The sequence below is a fragment of the Manis javanica genome, chromosome 6 (genome assembly GCF_040802235.1).
Source record: "Manis javanica isolate MJ-LG chromosome 6, MJ_LKY, whole genome shotgun sequence".
In the NCBI taxonomy this organism is placed as follows: Eukaryota; Metazoa; Chordata; class Mammalia; order Pholidota; family Manidae; genus Manis; species Manis javanica.
The window spans coordinates 106,584,864-106,603,261 of NC_133161.1; the positions used below are offsets into that span (position 1 = coordinate 106,584,864).

Genomic DNA, 18,398 nt, shown 5'->3' on the forward strand with positions numbered 1-18,398 from the left:
CATGAGCTTGTCTAGAAGCACACATAGACATGCAGAATATAAAAGAAGATCTGTTGCTAATAATAATAGGACATATTTATCAAATTGTTACTATGAGGTAGGCGCTGCCCTGTGGGCTTTGGAGTCTCATTAATAACCCTGTGTGGCCATCGCTGATCATCAGGGAAATGCAAATCAAAACCACAGTGAGGTATCACCTCACACCAGTCAGAATGGCTAACATCCAAAAGACAAGAAATAGCAAGTGTTGGCGAGGATGTGGGGAAAGGGGAGCCCTCCTACACTGTTGGTGGGAATGTAAATTGGTACATCCACTGTGGAAAGCAGTATGGAGGCTCTTGAAAAACTAAAAATAGAAATACCATACCACCCATAATGCCAGTTCTAGGAATTTACCCAAAAAAAACCAAAATCCTTGATTTGTAAAGATTATATGCACCCCTGTGTTCATAGCAGCATTATTACAATAGTCAAAATATGGAAGCAACCTAAGGGTCCATCAGTAAATGAAGGAATAAAAAAGGGGTGGTACATATGCATAATGGAATATTATTCAGCCATAAGAAAAGAAACAATTCTGTCATTTGTGACAACACCAAATGGACCTAGAGGGTATTATGCTCAGTGAAATAAGTCAGGCAGAGAAAGACAGATACTATATGATTTCATTTTTTTGTGCAAATCTAAAAACAAAATGAACAAAATAGCAGTAGACTTATAGACACTGAGAAGTGACTGGTGGTTACCATGGGGAAAGGGTTGGGGTGGGTGGGTAGGAGGGGGAGGGGGACAAGAGGCACAAAAATTCTCAGTCATAATATAAGTTGGTCACTGGGATGGAAGTGCAGCGTGAAGAATATAGCCAATGGTTCTGTAACCTCTTCCTACAGTGTTAACGGATAGTAACTGCACTAGAGGGGTGAAGACTTAATAATATGCTGAACTGTTGAACCACTGTGCTGTATACTTGAAACCAATACGAGATTGTATATCAATGATACTTCATTTAAAAAAATTAATTAAAAAGAGTAACCCTGTGTGGCAAAAACCAACTTAGCATGAGGAAACTGATGCACAGAGACTCCAAGTTTCTCAGGACCACACAGCTGATTATTTGCTGAGCTGCACTGCTCCCCCAGCGCACTGGCACCCAGCAGTCCTGCCACAGCTGCCTGATGATGATGTGTGGAGAGATGGGGATTTGAAGTCACCTTGAATGCTGAGACAGGCTGGGTTTAAATCCCACCCCAGGTGACTACAGGCTGTAGGCAAGGTCATTTTCTTGAGCCTTGTTTTTCTTATCTTTAAATTCAGAAAATCTAGGGGCAATTTTGAGGGGTTAGCTTAGGGATTGCAAGGACGTGCACTCAGTACCAGTGTAAACTAGGTGACACAGCAGGCAGCAGGGCCTCGTATTCCTAGTGGGGAGGCCGCCAAGTGAGTCAACCCCTCAATCGCCTTTGCCTGGCCACACCGTCCTGGGTGACGACCCTGCGTCGTCACATGTCCCAGCTCCCCACACACCCTAGTGGGGCAGTGCTCAACGCAGGGACCCTGGGGGAGCCCTCCTTTCATTCAAATCCATGTTAATGATTTTTTTCTTTTTTCCTTTGCTCTCCAATAGAGTATGAAGTGGGCAGCCTGTCAGGGAAAGTGACTGAGAACCATTTATTGTTTATACTTTGGCTTCATTTGATCTAATCCAAATCAGCTGCTCTTTGAAATCCACTCAAATGGAAGAAAAGGGTGGAAATTTGGGTTGGTAAACTTTTCATTAATAGAAATATTAATAGCTTAATAATCTTTTTTGGTTAATACAGTCAATTTGTACTACAATGATGCCCTTTTAAAAATTAACTGTACAATAGATGTTTGCTTTGGTTTTAGGATTTCAAGTATGATCTATATTTTAACTTACTCTTTTACATAAGCTTGTGGTTGTTTACATCTTTGTGCTTTTTTATTGCTTATTTTTATCTATCTCCACTGATGTCAAATACTTGGACAGGAACACTACATTCAGTTATAATGTAGCTCATTCAGATAAATTCCCTTTACTTTGTGATGTGTTTTGTGGTTGAGGAGAACAGAGCTGTGCATGGGGGAAACTACAGACAGGTAGTATCTTTCTTGGTTGTTTCAAATACTTGAAATGAAACTAGTTCATTTACTGTTGCTCTTTTATCTCATTCTAAGTGGTTTTGAAAGCCAATCCTTGATTTTAAAAATGATTCTATTGTTAGAAGAGAGGGGTTTACGCTATAACTTTTTTAATAAAAATGTGTTTTGACTGTAGTAAGCAGTGTGGTATAGTCTACTTGAAATTTTCTAAGAGTAGATCTTAAGTATTCTTACCACACACAAAAAAGAGTTCATTGTGTGAGGTGCTGGGCGTGGTAGCCTTCTTGATCTTGGTAATCATTTCACAATGTTTATGTATATCAAGTTATCACATTGTATGCTTTAAATATGTATAATTACATTTGTCATTAATCCCCCAAAGAAGCTGGAGAAAAGAGAGCCTCTGGGTCTAGTAGTGTCAGTGCCCCACATGTAGACACTGAATGCTCCCTTCCTTTTCATCATGGAAACAGCTCCTGCACAAATGACCCTCACAGTGGATGACCCAGGAGCACGGATCTAGGAGCATCTGACTCTAGTGGGTCTGACACCATCCAGGGTGTGTCACAGAGCTTATTGCCCAGAGCCTGTGCATAGATGGAGTCAGTGATTCCTGATTTTATTCTAAAACTCATTATATTAAACATTATTCCACATATATGAACTATTATAATATAGCTGCTTTGGTAGAAAGGTGTACTTGTTAGATAAGACAGTTTAAAATAAATATTTTATTTGATGAGTAGAGTTTTAAAAACTAGTTTTTTTATTCTTTCTTCTGAAAGAAGTAAAGTGGTGAGAACGAGTAATCTAAGTTTCAAGCATGACATAAGAAGGGCTGGCACAGGGATTTCTAAGTTCTACCTTGAAAACAGCCACTGTGAAGAATTTGGTGAAGGAAGAACATCGGGTATGACATAGAATCTCCAGGAGAGCTGGAGACGCTGGCATGGGGCCGAGCTGCAAGGGCTGCAGGCTGGACCATTCAGGAGAGAACCACAGCCACCACCTTCTAAAAATCAAGTAGAAACCTTGTGTCAGGTGGCAGAGCCCAAGGCCTGGGAAATTCTGATAGCACACAGTTGGATATTAAAGATAAGCATGGATGCTTAATCATCCCCTGCCCAGCACTATGTATAAGAATGTGAGCCTGAATGTCTTACTGTTCCGCCTCTCTGAATTCAGTGAGGGCTATACCACTTCTCACCCTGGACCTCAGGCTCAGTATGGGACACTGATAGTATCCTTCCACACAGTAAGTCCCTCCAGTGGGCCATACACATTTTTTCCTTTTATATTTGTAGCAGGTTCTCTGTATTTCATGAGCTTTTCCTTGCTCCTAACTTGAAATTGATCTAGTTTCTTTGAGCACCAAATTTTCCAGGGGTGGTTCATCAATGCACATCACTCCATGTGTCCACGAATGCACTGTCTGTGTGCTCCATAATCCACAGGAGTGAGTGAAATTCTACCTTTGATGTCAAGATTTAAAGTACAATCTTTCAAATTAAGTATTTCATGCAAAAATCTAGACCTGATTAATACAAAGTGACTTTTCAGACTTTAATTCTAAGATATTATTTCCCAAGCTCTGGAGTTTTGTTGCATCCAATCAACATGCATCCTTGATGCAGTAGTTTATCATTTATATCTCCAAACTTACATTGTAAAATGTACATTTTAAAATCAGATTTTTTAAAATGGTGCCTAGAAAGCTTGTTAAAAATCTAGGAGTAGAGACATATTACCCCATTAACCATAGAATTGTCTTCAACTCGCATAATTGAAATGCTCCAGAATTAGCTTTTATAATAAACACGTTAAATATATATGCATAAATAGATGCATGTATGTACCTCCAACTTTGTGCCTTTCCAAGGAAAATTACAACACAGGAGAAGTCAGTCTGTTTCGTCAGGAAGAAATATATTGGGAAGGGTAATTTGTTAGCATCTGGTTTATTAAAACTCAAAACTTCTCATTACTTTACACATAACATTATTTACAAAAAAACATTATTTACACATAACTGTTCACTTGTAACAATCCCTCCCCCACCATGTCTATTACCTTCTCTTTGCTTTTTTTTTTCTGATTCTAGGGGTCTATTTTGTCCCAGTTCCCTTGGTAAGCTACATGACAGGCACATGATCACTAGAATATTATTCTCTCGATAAAGAAAAATGCTGATTAGGGTTTGTTATTTGGTGATCCAGACTTTTTTCCATTTTGTTTTATTTCAAGTGATATTAAAAAATCTATTATTCCAGGTCTCCATGTTTAATGAATTTCATGTGAAATATTGGTGGTATAACACCAGACAAAGGAAATATGTGGGGAGGAGTGCTGCAGGGCGAGAAAGGAGTTTAGAGCTCCTAGCTTCCTGTGCCCTGTAATGTCCTGCAAGGTACTGCCAGACAGCATGTTACAAGGCATAGGGGTGAGTCCCACCTGTCCATAGTACGACTTCCAGATTCCTAAGGCCACAGGTTCGGAGCAGAATAATGTTTGCACATGAAATTGGAAGATGATTTTTGACAAGCACCTGTACATTCTTTAGAGAGCATTTGCTCACTTACTGTACATTCCCCCATTATCTGAAACAAACTGTGGTAAAGAGAGCCCTACTTGTGAAATACATGGTTTGCAAACTAAGAAAAATATTTAAGATCCATATAAATAGTTATACTTATGTTATACTCTGCCTTGAAATGTCAATAAACAGGAACAACTCATAAAGAACTCTACTGCTGTATAAATGAAATCTTTCTACTGGCTTTCTTCGATCTGTATTTCCTCTTCGGTTTTTATCCTTGAAAGATAGTCAAAAGCTTGATTCTTTTTAAGTTGGCAGAACTTCTTAAAGCTGATTCTTAGCTGCACCACGACTCATTTCAAATGCCGGTTCGGTTCCTAACCTGAGCTAGCCTGTTTTTCATGTAGGAGCCTAGAAAAGCCACGCATGATAGGCGTGGCCACATGCAGACTCCTCTGTGGAGTGAAGGCCCGGGGACGTGAAGGACAGGCCAGCAGCTGTGGTTGACTGCCAGCTCATGGAGGCCGTGCATGGCTGTCCGGTCCCCCCTTGTTGGATATTGGGTTATGTCTATAGAAGGCTGCAGTGGCATCCCTGTTCACACATTTTATGCACTTAGGCAAGTCTCTGTTGGATAATTAATTTCTGGAAGTGAATCTCTGGTCATAGTTCTGTGAGAGTTTAAAGGGCTGCGTTTTAAGAAGGTGAGAGAATGCAGTAAAACTGAAACGAAGTAGCCAGTCCAGGACCTGTGGCTAATAGCTAAGAGGGCAAAGGTTTCCCTAGCCCCAGTGGAGGGTAGGGTTGCAGATATGATAGCCACCCTCAAATTTTCAAAGAGCTGTCACTCGAAAGCAGGACTTGATTTATTCCATAGGACCTCAGGGGGCAGAACACTGGCCAATGAATGGGTGGCAGTGAAACAGTACCAAAAGTTAACTTGAAGTACAGCTTCATTAGGCTCATGATCATTTGAACTCACCAAACATACCGAGTGCCTGACATTAACTGGGCCCTGCTTGGCAGCAGGAACACAGGCCCGGCAACTGCTGTCATGGAGCTTCCATTTTAGTGGGAAAACACAAAATGCAGAATTAAACCTTCTAAAAAACAAGGAAATTTCTGATAACGCTCAATGCTCACTGAAAAAAAAATAGGGTGATGTGCTAGGTGAGGGAAGGGAGGAGGGACCAGGACAGCATTTAATAGAAGCAGCAGCAGATGCCCAGATGAAGAGCAAACTGCCTTATTAGGTGGTAAATCTTGCAGCCTTGGAAGTTAGAAAGTGAATATATTAATGTGCACAGATGATTAAATTATGGGATCTGCAAAGTCATTTAAAGTCTCTTTACACATAAAGTGTATTGATGTGATCCTAACAAAAGGAATCCACAAGGACTCATATTCTTCCCAAGTGTCAAATTTGCTGGAGGTAAACTGGGATGCTTACATTCTTGTTGGGAAAATGGTAAGGAATATCCACAGGAAGGAAAGATCTTCCTCTAGATACCGGCGTTCCCAGGTACCAGTGCCTCTGCAATGATCCACCCTGGAGATGCGGCCTCCTGGCTGACTTCAGAAAGGCAAGGGCCTGTCCGAGGCACAGGCGCAGTTTGCTGCCTGACTACTTGCAGGTGATCCTAGTGCCAGAGACCAAGCAGAAAGCAAGACAAGACAGGTCCTGAAGCAGCAATTCAAAGCCTCCTCTCTTTCCCACATGAGTCACTGTTAGTCAGAATACCACCTTTGCTTGAAGGCTTAATTCCTTTTCAGACTTTTAAGTGATACTTCCTCCTGATTTATATATAAACTTTTGTCTCAAAGGACAGATTCTATGAATACTTTGTGCCTAGAATTGTGAACATACGTTTATTTGCATGACAAAGAGTCTGTTTGGTAGTCCAACAAAAATGTACCTATAAAACCGTTTTCTTTTTAAATGAGTACCAAATGGTTCTCGGTGAGCTTCAGAGGGAGAGGAAACCTGGGCCCGTTCCAGGGCTGGCCGTGCAGGCTGCCGCCCCACACCAGGTCACCCAGTCACATGAAGCTGTACAAAGATAGAAAGATGTAATAATATAAACATATATTATTAGGAGATATTCATTATCCTTATAAGATTCTATTGGGAAAAGGGTTAGGGAAAAGTTTCACATGAACCTCACCAGAATTTCCAAAGAGAGGGAGGTTTTAAACGTTTCTAAGAACGTAGCCTGAGAGGAAGGGGTCTCTATAGAGGTGGGTGCCTCTGTGAGCTGATCACCACTAATCACAGAAAATAAAACAAGAAGTCGTGTCTGGGTTGCTGCAGCCAAGCCTGCCTGGCCTGCACTGTGGTGCATGGGGAAAGGCAGGCTGGTGCTGGGCACAACCCAAGGATTCCATTGACACAGACGACAATGATCCAGGGCCTTTGTTTTAAATCTTAAATGTTTTAAGATTATTAAACTATTTATAGCTCAGTAACATGTGTCCATAACCAAGAAATTCATAAGATACTATTTCTGCATGAACAGAATCCAGAACCCAGACAGCTCTCTTTCCTGTAATTACTCGGTTTCCATGCTGCTTCCCATTTATATCCAGAAGTGGAATTTCAAATACTGCTTTTCAGACTTTATTTGTGACCAGTTTTAACCCTGTTCTCCATTCTCCTGCCTCTTTCTGGCCCTCAGCCACCAGACTCTGCACAATGACCAGCTGGCCCCTGGCAGATCTCGGGCCCAGGTGTGAAGTAGCATTTTGAAGCCAAGAAGGGAGTGATTTCATTTTCCATTGACACTATGCAGAAATGAAAGGGATTCAAGTACCTTAAGAAAAGCTTCCTCCCAACGAGTGGAGTTTTGGGGGTTTTCCAGACTTACAACCGCTTTTATGCTTGGAAGCATCATTGTTGCTTTTCCCCCTTCCATTTATATCCCAGGAACTGATTCAGAAAGCATAGAAATTGGATTTGGAGTCACTGAATGCTAGCAGACAGCTGACTGCTCTCTTCCCAAGAAGCCCTGACAGCTGGGATAGGCATCAAGCGGCATGCGCTCTCCTGGGCTGGCCCTGCTGCAACCTCTCACTCTAACTGATTCACATCTTATAGCAAAGTGCACCCTAGTGTTTTTGCTTCATTCTTTAGACATTTTGTGGTTTGGGGCTCAATCAACCAGGGTATGATTTGCAATGTGCAGTAACCGGTTTCAGAGCAGCTGCCCAACTAGGCAGGTTTCATCTTGCTTGCTTGCTGTATTTCTTTTTTTTTAACCTTCACACCGTTTTTTTATTAAACTTTGATTTCAGTTTCCTGAGCTGGTTGTTATTCACGGATTCTGATAGGCTCCGAGCAGAACCTACCAGCCTTCCTGAGTAAAATTCAGCAATGACTGTGTTAGTAGGTTTAAAATTGCCCAAAATGTCTAAAAAATCATTAAATATTGTTACTACTCAGAATGACTAAAATCCCATAGAAACAAATTCCTTAACTTGAAGTGTAAGTGAGTTGGCTTTACCTCCGGAGTGAATGAGTTCAGTTAAATAAGGTGAATTAAGATAAGATCAAAATAGACAAGTGTTAGCCTGAGAAACATTTTGGACTCCTTTGTTAGCTCTTCTGTAAAAGCCCTGGCCTTTTGTATTAGCAGACCCCCAGCTAAAAACCATATAAATGCCATATTTTGGAGGACTTGGACAGTGCCAATAAAAGGAAACGTTTTTAGAACACGAAGGAGTGAAATTGGTACCCCTGATTATTTGTCACTCTGTGTCATGCTAAAGCAGCCGTGCACGCTCTCTCGTTTGACCTGATGTCAGGGTGGGCGCGCGAGAACCGCGAGAGCTGGAGGGGTGAGCTCGAGATCTCGCTGAGTGCCGCCAGAGCAGAACTGCAGCTCCAGGTGTGGCCGGCAGCAGCCCTGGACGCCGGCCCACCTGAACACCCTCAGCTGATCGGTGCCCACGACATGCAGGCAGCAGGACAGCAGAGGCCTTCCCTTCCCAACACGCAGGGCTGCCTTTGCACCCTCCTCACGTTGGAAAACCCCCGGCACAGTGACCAGAATTCAGCTTGTGCTGAACAGCAGACTCCCCAAGGTAGCACGAGAAAACCTCCACAAAGGGACGGCTTTCAACGCTTCTGCGCCCACGGCCACTCACGCTGGTACCAGTGCTATTCAAGGGTGGTTCTGTCACGATGCACTGGCCACTGCAGCCCAGTGCTCTCCCCTCTCCCGGGCACTCCGTGGTCCAAATGCAGCAGTCGGGGACATCGGTGCCCCACACTCCGTGGCGGGGGGCAGAATCCTGGCCAGCTGAGAGAGCACAACCTCCAGGTGGCTGAGGTGGCTGGTGGGAGGGGGCCATTGCTCAGATCCATGATTTGGGGTCAGAACAACAGATGATTAGCTGGAGGTTGTCACTTCCAATCAAGGGCTTTAGCATCGACTAGACATGGCCTCAGAAGGAGGCCTGTGGGGCTCCCTGGGGGGCTTCCTGGCAGGCAGGGGACATGGAGGAAGGGCTAGAGCAGGCCTACATCAGAGAGCTGGCCGTCCCTGTGCGTCAGTAGCTACCCGGGAAGGGCGGTAGTGGGGGACAGGGAGGAGTTTCTGACATGCTCTCAGGCGTGTTATTAGAGCTGAAAAGTAAACAATGGGTAATGACCTGTTTGAAGTGAGATATCTTGACAGTCCCTGTGCAGGCTCTGCAGTTGCTGTGACCGGCCATGGTCATAAGGCACTTGGTGACATCAGTGCCCACCTCCTGACCTTCCATCCTGAGCACTTTGCACACCACAGAGCTGTGCAGTCACAGTGTCCACAAGTCCCCGATTCCAGCTTGGTCTTCTGCCACAGGTACCGATTTTATCATGGTGACTCTGAAATAGTCATCAAAGGAAGAGAAAATATGCCCTATAGACTGAGGGTGTCCATGTAGTTTCCTTCCAAACAACCACACTTTTGAGAGTGAGCAGAGGGAGGTGATTGGCCCATACCTGGAAGCCCGGCCCGAACGGAACTGTCTGGCTGCAGCACCGGCTCCCCATTCCTTCAGAAAGTTCTTCCAAAGGCAAGTCGGAAAGAGAGCTTGTTACTCAGCCTCCAGCTACATAGGAAGTTTGGTGAACAACTCATTCCCTGATCATCCTGACTAAGGATGACACAATGCCAGTAGTACTGTTAACTCTGTCTCAAGGTCGTGATGCCTGGTGTATAGTGAGCATTCAGTGTATGTTAATCCCATTTAAAAAATTCCTAAGCAAATCATGCAGCACCCAGGCAGAGTCCCTCTTGCTTCACAGGTGCACAGACAGCTGAGCACACCTGGCCACCCCTGCCCTGCCTGTGGTTTGAGAGGAGGTTCTGCTTTCTTTTTCCTCTGGAAGTGTGGGAAGTCTTTGATGCGTATAAACATTATGGTTTTGCCCTGTGGACAAGGAAATAAGCTGCTCTCCACATTTTTCCAGTGGACTTTGTCTAATAAGGATCCAATAAGGAGAAATTCACTGAAAGCTTCCGTTAGGTTCACTATTGATCCTAAACTGTAGCTCAGAAACCCAGCTTTTGCTCTGCATTCTTGCCCTGTAAGTTCACAGAACTCCACTTCTGATAACAATCCCTGAATAATTTAGCTTTGACAAGAGCCCAAAGGCAACCTGATAAAAGGCAGGGCTGTGTTTGAGCTCCTGGAATTTTGTGATGGGAGTTCCAGTCCCGCCCACATGCCCACCGACCTCTAGAAAGCCTGCCGGTGCCTTACCGCACCTGCCCTTTGGGGCTACCTGGGAGCTCTGAATGAACACTGACTGCCCCGGTCCCGCCCCACGTTCTGATTTCCTGGGTCTGAGTGCCGACTTGGCCGCAGGGTTTTAAAACCTCCTATGTTCTCTAATAGGCAGCCAGGGTGGGAAATTCTGCTCCAAAAAGATACTACTAATGGCTTCTTTCCTTTTTCTCCACACTTGATACCTTCTCTTTGATTTAAAAAGTAAGAAATGGTCATTCAGGAATATTAGAAAAGTACAGAAAAGCATGATGTAGTAAATAAAAACATACATATAATCTTGTCTTCAAGAGACAGTCATTATTAAAATATTGGTAGGTATCATGTTTTTACTCATTAACATAGATCCTGAGATTTTTCCATGCCATTCTTGTTTTAAAAATATGTTTAATTGTTAGAGCACTCAATTTTATATCTGTGCAATAACTTATTTAATACTTCGTTAATATTGGCATTAGCAGTTTTTTAAAAAATACAATTTTAAGAAATCTACATTTCTAATTTTTTAATAACAAATAACCATTAGCTTTGATATGATTGGAGAATTCATTCTCTTCTATAGTAACCATGTCAAATAAAACTTAAAGTATTAGTGTATGTGCTTGTGGGTTCCCTTTCCCTGACATTACCAAAAAAATAGACTATATTATTTTAACCTCTGTAAATACTAGTTTTTGAGAGAAAGAAGTTGCGTAGAAATAATGAAACATTGTAGCCTTTTATTTATTATTAAGTTCATATGAAAAGTTAAGATGATTTCAAAACATACCCTAAGTTAAAATATCACCAAGACTCTACTTAGATGCAAGTATGTAAGGTATTTTACAGGCATGATCTGTTATAACCCCACCATCTGCTTCTGAATAAAGATCTTACCAGCATTATCATAGAAGCACACACATTCCCATCACAAAGTAGTCAATCAGTGGTTGCTATCTTTATGAATTGTTTTAACAAATGTGCATTTTTCTGTATCACATTTAAGAAAATTATGTTTCTCTTTACCTAAGATTTTAGTTTTCTTTAAAAAATAGATTCCATAATCAACCACAGGATGGAAGAGTGACTCACAGATCTCTAAATCTCCAGGGTTTCCTGGAAGTCTTCTTGAATGTGGGGACTGTTGGGGTCCCATCAGCCACCTGCATGGGGGCCGCCGGGACAGCAGGGTTCCCTGCAGACACTTAGGATGCTGCTGTCAGGACCTGGTGATTCACTTACAGCAGATCTGTCGGTTACATGGACAACTTCCCGTGTGCCCTTCCCTCCTGTGTCTAACCTGTCAATACAGGGACACGCCAGGGTCTTCATAGAGTCGCTGGGCTGGTCAGACCCTGGATTGGGTAACTGGCTGGACCACATCCTGCTGGCCTGCTCAGTGTGCCCCCGTTCATACACTCTGCTTGCCCCATGCATGACCCCCTTCTGAAATCTTGAATTCATGACTGGGGATTTTGTCCCACCTAGGTAGCTTTTCTCAAAAGGAGCAGGTTTCCTAGAATTTTTTCAAGGAATTTTCAAGTCACATATAACATAGAAACATGCACAGATCAAAGGTGTGCAACCTTTTGAATTTCATAACCCAAACTCCCCTTTGTAACCAGCACGCAGATCAGGATAATGCCCCCACTCTCCCGACCTTGTACCTCCCTCTGGGATGCAGTAATCCGTGGTGCTAACACCATGGATTAGTTTTGTGTGGTCTTGAGTCTTGCATGGTGCAATCATGCAGTGTGCACTCTCACGTGTCTGGTTTCCTTTGCTCAACGTTGTGTGTCCAGGATTTGTCCATGCTGTTTGTGTAGTTGCTTTTTTCTCCTTGGCTGCGTAGCTAATTGTGAGAGAGTGCCACACCAAGTTTGTTCATTCTGCCGTTGGCAGATGCTAGTGTTGTGTCTCTTATTTTGCAATTACAAGACTGTGAATACTGCCACATGTCTCCTGGCACACTTCTGTGTTCATTTCTGTTGGGTATCTAGGAGTGGAATTGATGGGGCAGAGGTTACGGGTCTGCTCAGCATTAGTAGATACCGCCAAGATACTTCCAAAGGTTTTAGCAAACTCTACCCTCCAACAGCATTCAGAAGTTGTAGTTGCTCTGGGTCTTATCCAACACCTGTACTGTGTGACTTTCTCATCTGGCTCTTCTGATGGGTGCACTCCCTAGAAAGCAAATGATGAAAATTAATATTAATTAAACTTACCAGAAATTAATTCTTTAAATTCATAAAGACAGCCTTTTATGCCAAGGAGACAGCATGGGACCTCAGGCAGCACATAAGACATGGAGCTGGGCAGAGGCAGGTTGGATTTTGCTTCTGCCTCTTATGCAATGAGTAAGAATCTCCAAGACTCAGTTTCCCCTTTTGTAAAATTGGAATAAAAGACAGGATTGAGTGAAGATTAAATTACATACTGTCTTAAAACACAATCCCTGAGGCGTACTAAATTCAGTCATGGTTTGTTGTTCATACCACACTCCCTACAGGCTCTTTTTTCTTTTTTTCAACACAAATTCCTAATAGCTTCAGAAAACCTTGCCTGCTTTAGCAAAGCATGCAGGTTGTGTGTGGCTCTGGGCCAGCCGGCCATCACCAAGGGTGACAAACTGACATGTGGTCTCCTTTGCTTTGTTTTCTTCCTAGATAATGTGAATTTTCATAGTTTTACCATGGCCATTCCTAAAATCATAGAGGATGACTCTTTAAAGAGAGTATGGCAGCCATCCAGCATACAGTTCACTCCACTGAAACCATAACTGAGACTAGAGTTTGAATGATTCTTCCAAGACCCCACAGGTAGCTGTGGGCTGGGTGCAGCTGGAACCAGATCCTCTGATTCTAGTCCTCATGCCAGTCCCACAGGGCTTGATGCCTCTGATAATCATGGCATACATCTGTTTTAAGCAATAATGAAAATTTAAAAACTCTGACACATGTATTTCCTATAATTTCCAAACTGTTCTCAGTAAACCCCAAAAATCGCTGTTCACACCTCCCATACCAATGGTTTAACTAGTCTGCCAATCCGAAGGGAAATTTGCTTGCTGTTTGATTCAAATGGTTTATAGAGTGAGATGGGGTGTGGTTAAAGGTTTTCTTGCCACCTTTTTATATCAGTAAATGTTTATTGGATGAACGTGTGAATAGATAGAGCTGTAGTAGCCAATGGAGGAACAATCTAGTAGGGAGGAGCATTTCCTCTGGGAAAACCCACACTTTCTAACTCCCACATTTAGGAAGCATGTCACAATTAAGCTGCAAAAAACAAAGCAGCTCATCAGAACGGAAGGACTCCTGGCCTGGCTACTCCGGAAGAAGGAGGGGGTGGGCATTTTATCCTGGGAAAGTGACAGTAGCCCTAGAGCAAAGGCTCTGGATGAGGCTGAAGCTCCCCGAGAAACAGGGCCCTGCCAGGAGGAAGGAAAATGACCCAGAGGCAGCCGCAGCAGGTATCTTACTGAGAGCAATTTGCCAACAGTTTTCTCAGACTCACCCACAGGCATTTTGCGGCCAAATGTGCTCAACAGAGTGTGAAGGAAAACCACATCTAGTAAGGTTTCACATTTGTGCATGTTTATGCAGTGGTGATTGAGAGCGATACAGTCAGGGCTGGAGAAAGCTGCTGGAAAAGTCTATTTGAGGTCTCAGAAATTTCAAAAGATTAGCTATTCCAGACAGAAAAACCGGGAAGGTATTGAATTAGGGTCCCAGCAGTTGTGCTGGGGAAACTGAGGTCAGGACCTATGCAGAACTGGGCCGTAGAGAATGGAGAACAGGAAGAGAACAGACTTGAATATGGACTGACACCATGCAGTGTCAGCGTCTGGAAATTCTGAGTTACAATTGCATGATAATTATACTCTTACATTATTGGTAGCTTAAAAGTCTCTAGCATAAGTTAAATTTTCATTAATGAATGCTTTGTCTTCGTAAAATGCTTAGAAGGAAGTTGCCCCTTCAGGTTTTAAGAAGTGCTAGAGCAAGATAGGCCTGGTGGGTAAGGGAGGACGCCATTCCAAAGCCCAGGAAACAGCTGGCCAGCCACCCCAGTGCACCCCTGCCCTGCCATTTGGACTAGTCCTCAGGCATGTCTCACATCCGAGGCTGAGCAATTCCCGTAGACCCCATTCCTGCCCACCAGAAGCTTCACATCCTGCAGCCAGACAAGCTGTGGGACTGTGGTGTGGGGCTGACAAGGCCCCTCAGGAAGGACCCCAGGCAGCTGGGCAGTGAAGCAGCAGATTAGAGGGCCAGGGCCTTCCCCACGCATGTTTTTTCAATACCAAAGTGGCAGGAAAATTGGTTGTTTCACTTAAAAGAATTCAAACCAGAAAGCTGGAGTTCAAAATGTTTTGATTTTTATTTTAACAAATCCTACCTTTGTTAAAATAAAAGTCAAGAAGAAAAGAATAGGGATCCAGTGTGGGGATGAAGTAAGCCTGAATCCAGTGCCCCTCCCCCCCACAGTGCATTGTGCAAAGTGTTACTCTGTTTATCATCTCAAGAAAAGTGCCCTATCATCAATAAGACCTTAATTATATAATATTGTCTAATCTGATAGGAACATGAATGCAGTCAAATTCAGGCCTTTGAAGGCATTCTCTAATAACACATTCAGTATTCTTCTCCACAGGCACTACACATCCTTTCCCTGGGATCTGTGCCACAGTGAGACGGCAGCTTCCGAACTTGCGGTCAGACTCTCCATCCTGATACGTCAGTGCCTGATGCCAACAGTTTTGGGGTGTTCAGAAATCATATGGTGACTGTAGTTACAATACTGCGTTCCTATACCTGAAATTTGCTAAGAACGTGGGTCATAATGCTCTCACCACAAAAAATGCTGGAACTGCATGAGGTAATGGGTGTGTTAGTTAACCTAATTGTGATCATTTCACAACATGTATGTATATTAAATCATCACATTGTCCATCCTAAATGTACACACATTTTATTTGTCCTCAGTAAACCTGGGGAAAAATATGTGGAAATAATGTTGGCTTTGAAGTTGTACGTCTCCAGCAAATGTTTAAATACTTGGAAATTGTAATTTCAGTGTAGTCAGAGGTGGTCTTATCTCAGCAAATGTTGCGAGAAGAGGGGATCACTGTGCCTGATGTTCCCACATTCAGGTCTGCATTTCTTTGGAGTGTCATCGCTCTGTTCTCCCCACTCCACTGACACTCCTCTGGGAAGGTCGAGAAGACTCGGCACCATCTCCCTGCCCGCAGTCTGGTGCATGCCTCTCCCTCTCACCTGCTCGACCTCTGGCAGTATTGGATGGCATGGTACCTGCTTTTGTCTCCGGCTCAGGGACCCCAGCCGGTCCTGGTTCTCCTGTCTCTTTGCTCACTCCTCGCTAGCGTCTCTGACAGCCACTTCTGTCGGGGAACATGCTCTGCTGCGGTGGGTCTGCTTTGCCTTCCGGTTGCCTCCTGCGTCCCTTTGCTTGGAGCTCGTTAGAAATGCAGAATCTCAGGTCCCTTGGGAATCCTGAATCTGCCTTTAACAAAATTTCAGGGAATTCCTATGCCCGTTAGGGTTTGAGAAGCATTCTAATGCACTCCTGAAGTACAAATATCATTGAGATCAGGGTGGCTAATGGGGTGGCTAGATACAAGTGCGGAATCTTTTTGTTTCTCTCAGGTCTGAGTGGACCCAAGGCATTCCCTCTGGGCTGGAATGAGCTGCTCCTTCTCAGTTTTTCTCTCTGGCTGTTGTCCCTCTGTGAGTTCAGGTGCTGTCCTCCCTGGCAGATGAGCTCCAGCTGACTCTGATGGCCCTCTGCAACAGCCTGCTCTCCAAAGCTGGGCACCCCGCCCTCCTGCTGGGCTGGGCTGTCTGTTGTGGTTGGCCCGAGAAGGCTTATTTGTGATTAGTCTCTACTTCCTGCTATTGAGTATGAATAACAGCTTCTGACAGGAGTGTTGAGCAACTGTATTAATGGCAAAAGGAAGTACTTTCTTGGTTTGACAAATAATTGCTTACATTTGAAAGTTACTCACTTGAGTAGAGAAAACAATGTCTGACAACAATGACATTTGTGGAAATGGCCCATCAGAAAAGACATCAATTCATTTTCCCTTTAAATCAGCCCCTTGGAGGTGGTATGAGGGACACCTTCCTGCACGCAGTACAGAGGGTCTCCCTTGCAGACTGTCAGCTCCATGAGGCCCAGACACTCAAATGCCCAGCAACAAGCATAGGGCCTGGCACATGTTCGGGGTCTGATGAACACCGGATGGGTGATGCACAGACTCACGTGTCCTCACTGGGATCCTGTTGGCACATCTTCAAACACTCTTTTGGCGTGGAGGTTGCTCATGAGCCTGCCTGTTGTTATTATTTTATATTCCACCAGTTACAGTGCCTTCAGACTTAAAAGGCATTATTAATAATGCTTGTAAGAAGAAATGTTGATGGAACTGAGTCAAATGGCATTATGGTTAGAAACTTGCCAGGTGTCATTTTTGGGAGATTAGATAACTGTTTTCTAGTAGAGTGAATTGCCTGTTTCAATGCAAGTTAAGACTTGGCTGGACTGGTTCACAGGGCCGGGGGCAAAGATAAGTGAATCTTCTAGTGAGAGGTCATCTGTTTTGAAAGTGGGGAAGATTGCATGAACCAAATCCAAGTGTTACAACATAAGGAAATGTCTCAGACTGTGCAGGGTCTGAAGCCCCCAGTTGCACATTAAAGTAAGAATTCTTCACACTGTCTTCCTTGGAAAGCCCTTACAATCCAAACTTCTGAGTGCTTAGATGTTTACAGTGTTGGGGAGGAAGAAGTCTCCTCTGCCCCTCAAGGTTCTTCCAGCTGGTCTAAGAATCAAATTGACATAAGTCAGATTAACAGGAGAAAAAAACAAACTTTAATTATGTGTGTTGGGGAAGCCATAGATGCGGGCTCCAAAGATAGAGGGAATGAGGTATATTATCATCCTGAACCAAGGAGAAGGGGGTTGGGATTTGGGACTTCAAAAGGAAAAGGGAAGCAAATAACAGGAATATGAAAGAGTACACGTTTGGTAAAAAAAATACTTGATAGCTGCGCAGAACCGCTGGGGCACAGAGGAATTCTAACCGGTTTAGCCACATCCCTCCCAGTCTGCCACACCCAGACATTACAATACAGCCTTCTCAGGTGGGGCGCTCCTCCCGGAGCAGGTCCTGCATCTAAAGTCTTTTTATGCAGTTGGGTTGTGGGGCCGGGGGCGGCAAGGTGCCGATGGAGGGTAGTGAGCAGGGGGCAGGGGGTAGCTGGTCAAAGGATCTTCCTGAGTCTTTTGGGCATTGAGGGTTTTCAGCCCAAAATAATCTGCATGTCACAATGGCACATCTGGGGCAGCCTGCCCTTGGTCCCTACAATGGCCATGAGTAGATCTGGGAATAAAAATGCCAAGAAGGGCACTTGCTTTGGTAGGCATCCATGAGGAAAGGCCTCTCCTCCGCTCCTTGCCCTTGCTCCTACAGAAGCCATTTCAGCCAAGGACGTGGGACAAGGTGCTGCTCTCCCAGAGCTGCGCACAGCACAGGCAGTGTCCTCAGCAAATGGCCTTGTGTGTCTCCCCACCTCTCAGGCAATAGCGTGGCCCTTAGAGGCATGTTTTGGCATCTGTGTTTTCCTCCATGGGAAGGAAAAGGAAAAGAAGGGATGTGAACTCCACAGTCCAGGCAGGTTTATTGCTAAACCTGAGAGGGACCCCTCTGTTCCAGTGAGTAGAACAAAGAAAGCATCTCTTACAGGCTCTAAGAGGCTTTTTTTTTTTTTTTTTTTTTTTTGAGAGGGCATCTCTCATATTTATTGATCAAATGGTTGTTAACAACAATAAAATTCAGTATAGGGGGGTCAACGCTCAATGTACAATCATTAATCCATCTCAAGCCTAATTCTCATCAGTCTCCAATCTTCTGAAGCATAACGAACAAGTTCTTACATGGTGAACGAATTCTTACATAGTGAATAAATTC

At 43.8% G+C, this 18,398-nt stretch overlaps 1 protein-coding gene and 1 long non-coding RNA gene across 3 annotated transcripts in view; one reads left to right on the forward strand and one right to left on the reverse strand.

Annotated features, from left to right (window-relative positions):
• The window catches only part of EGFR (epidermal growth factor receptor), a 205,753-nt gene that overhangs the window by 90,035 nt on the left and 97,320 nt on the right, over nucleotides 1-18,398 (forward strand). The window contains exon 2 of one of the 2 annotated variants that reach the window (XM_073239171.1): nucleotides 15,062-15,286. The exons of the other annotated variant lie outside the window; for it this stretch is intronic. The gene's annotated coding sequence lies outside the window, so the exon portion shown is untranslated. The remainder of the gene's footprint in view (nucleotides 1-15,061; nucleotides 15,287-18,398) is intronic. 2 annotated transcript variants of the gene reach the window in all.
• LOC140849961 (uncharacterized) overlaps nucleotides 804-18,398 on the reverse strand; it is a 35,821-nt gene continuing 18,226 nt past the window's right edge. Inside the window, exons 2-3 of the long non-coding RNA XR_012132464.1 lie at nucleotides 9,639-12,589; nucleotides 804-9,521 (exon numbers count right to left, since the gene is read on the reverse strand). This is a non-coding gene — a long non-coding RNA (uncharacterized lncRNA). The remainder of the gene's footprint in view (nucleotides 9,522-9,638; nucleotides 12,590-18,398) is intronic.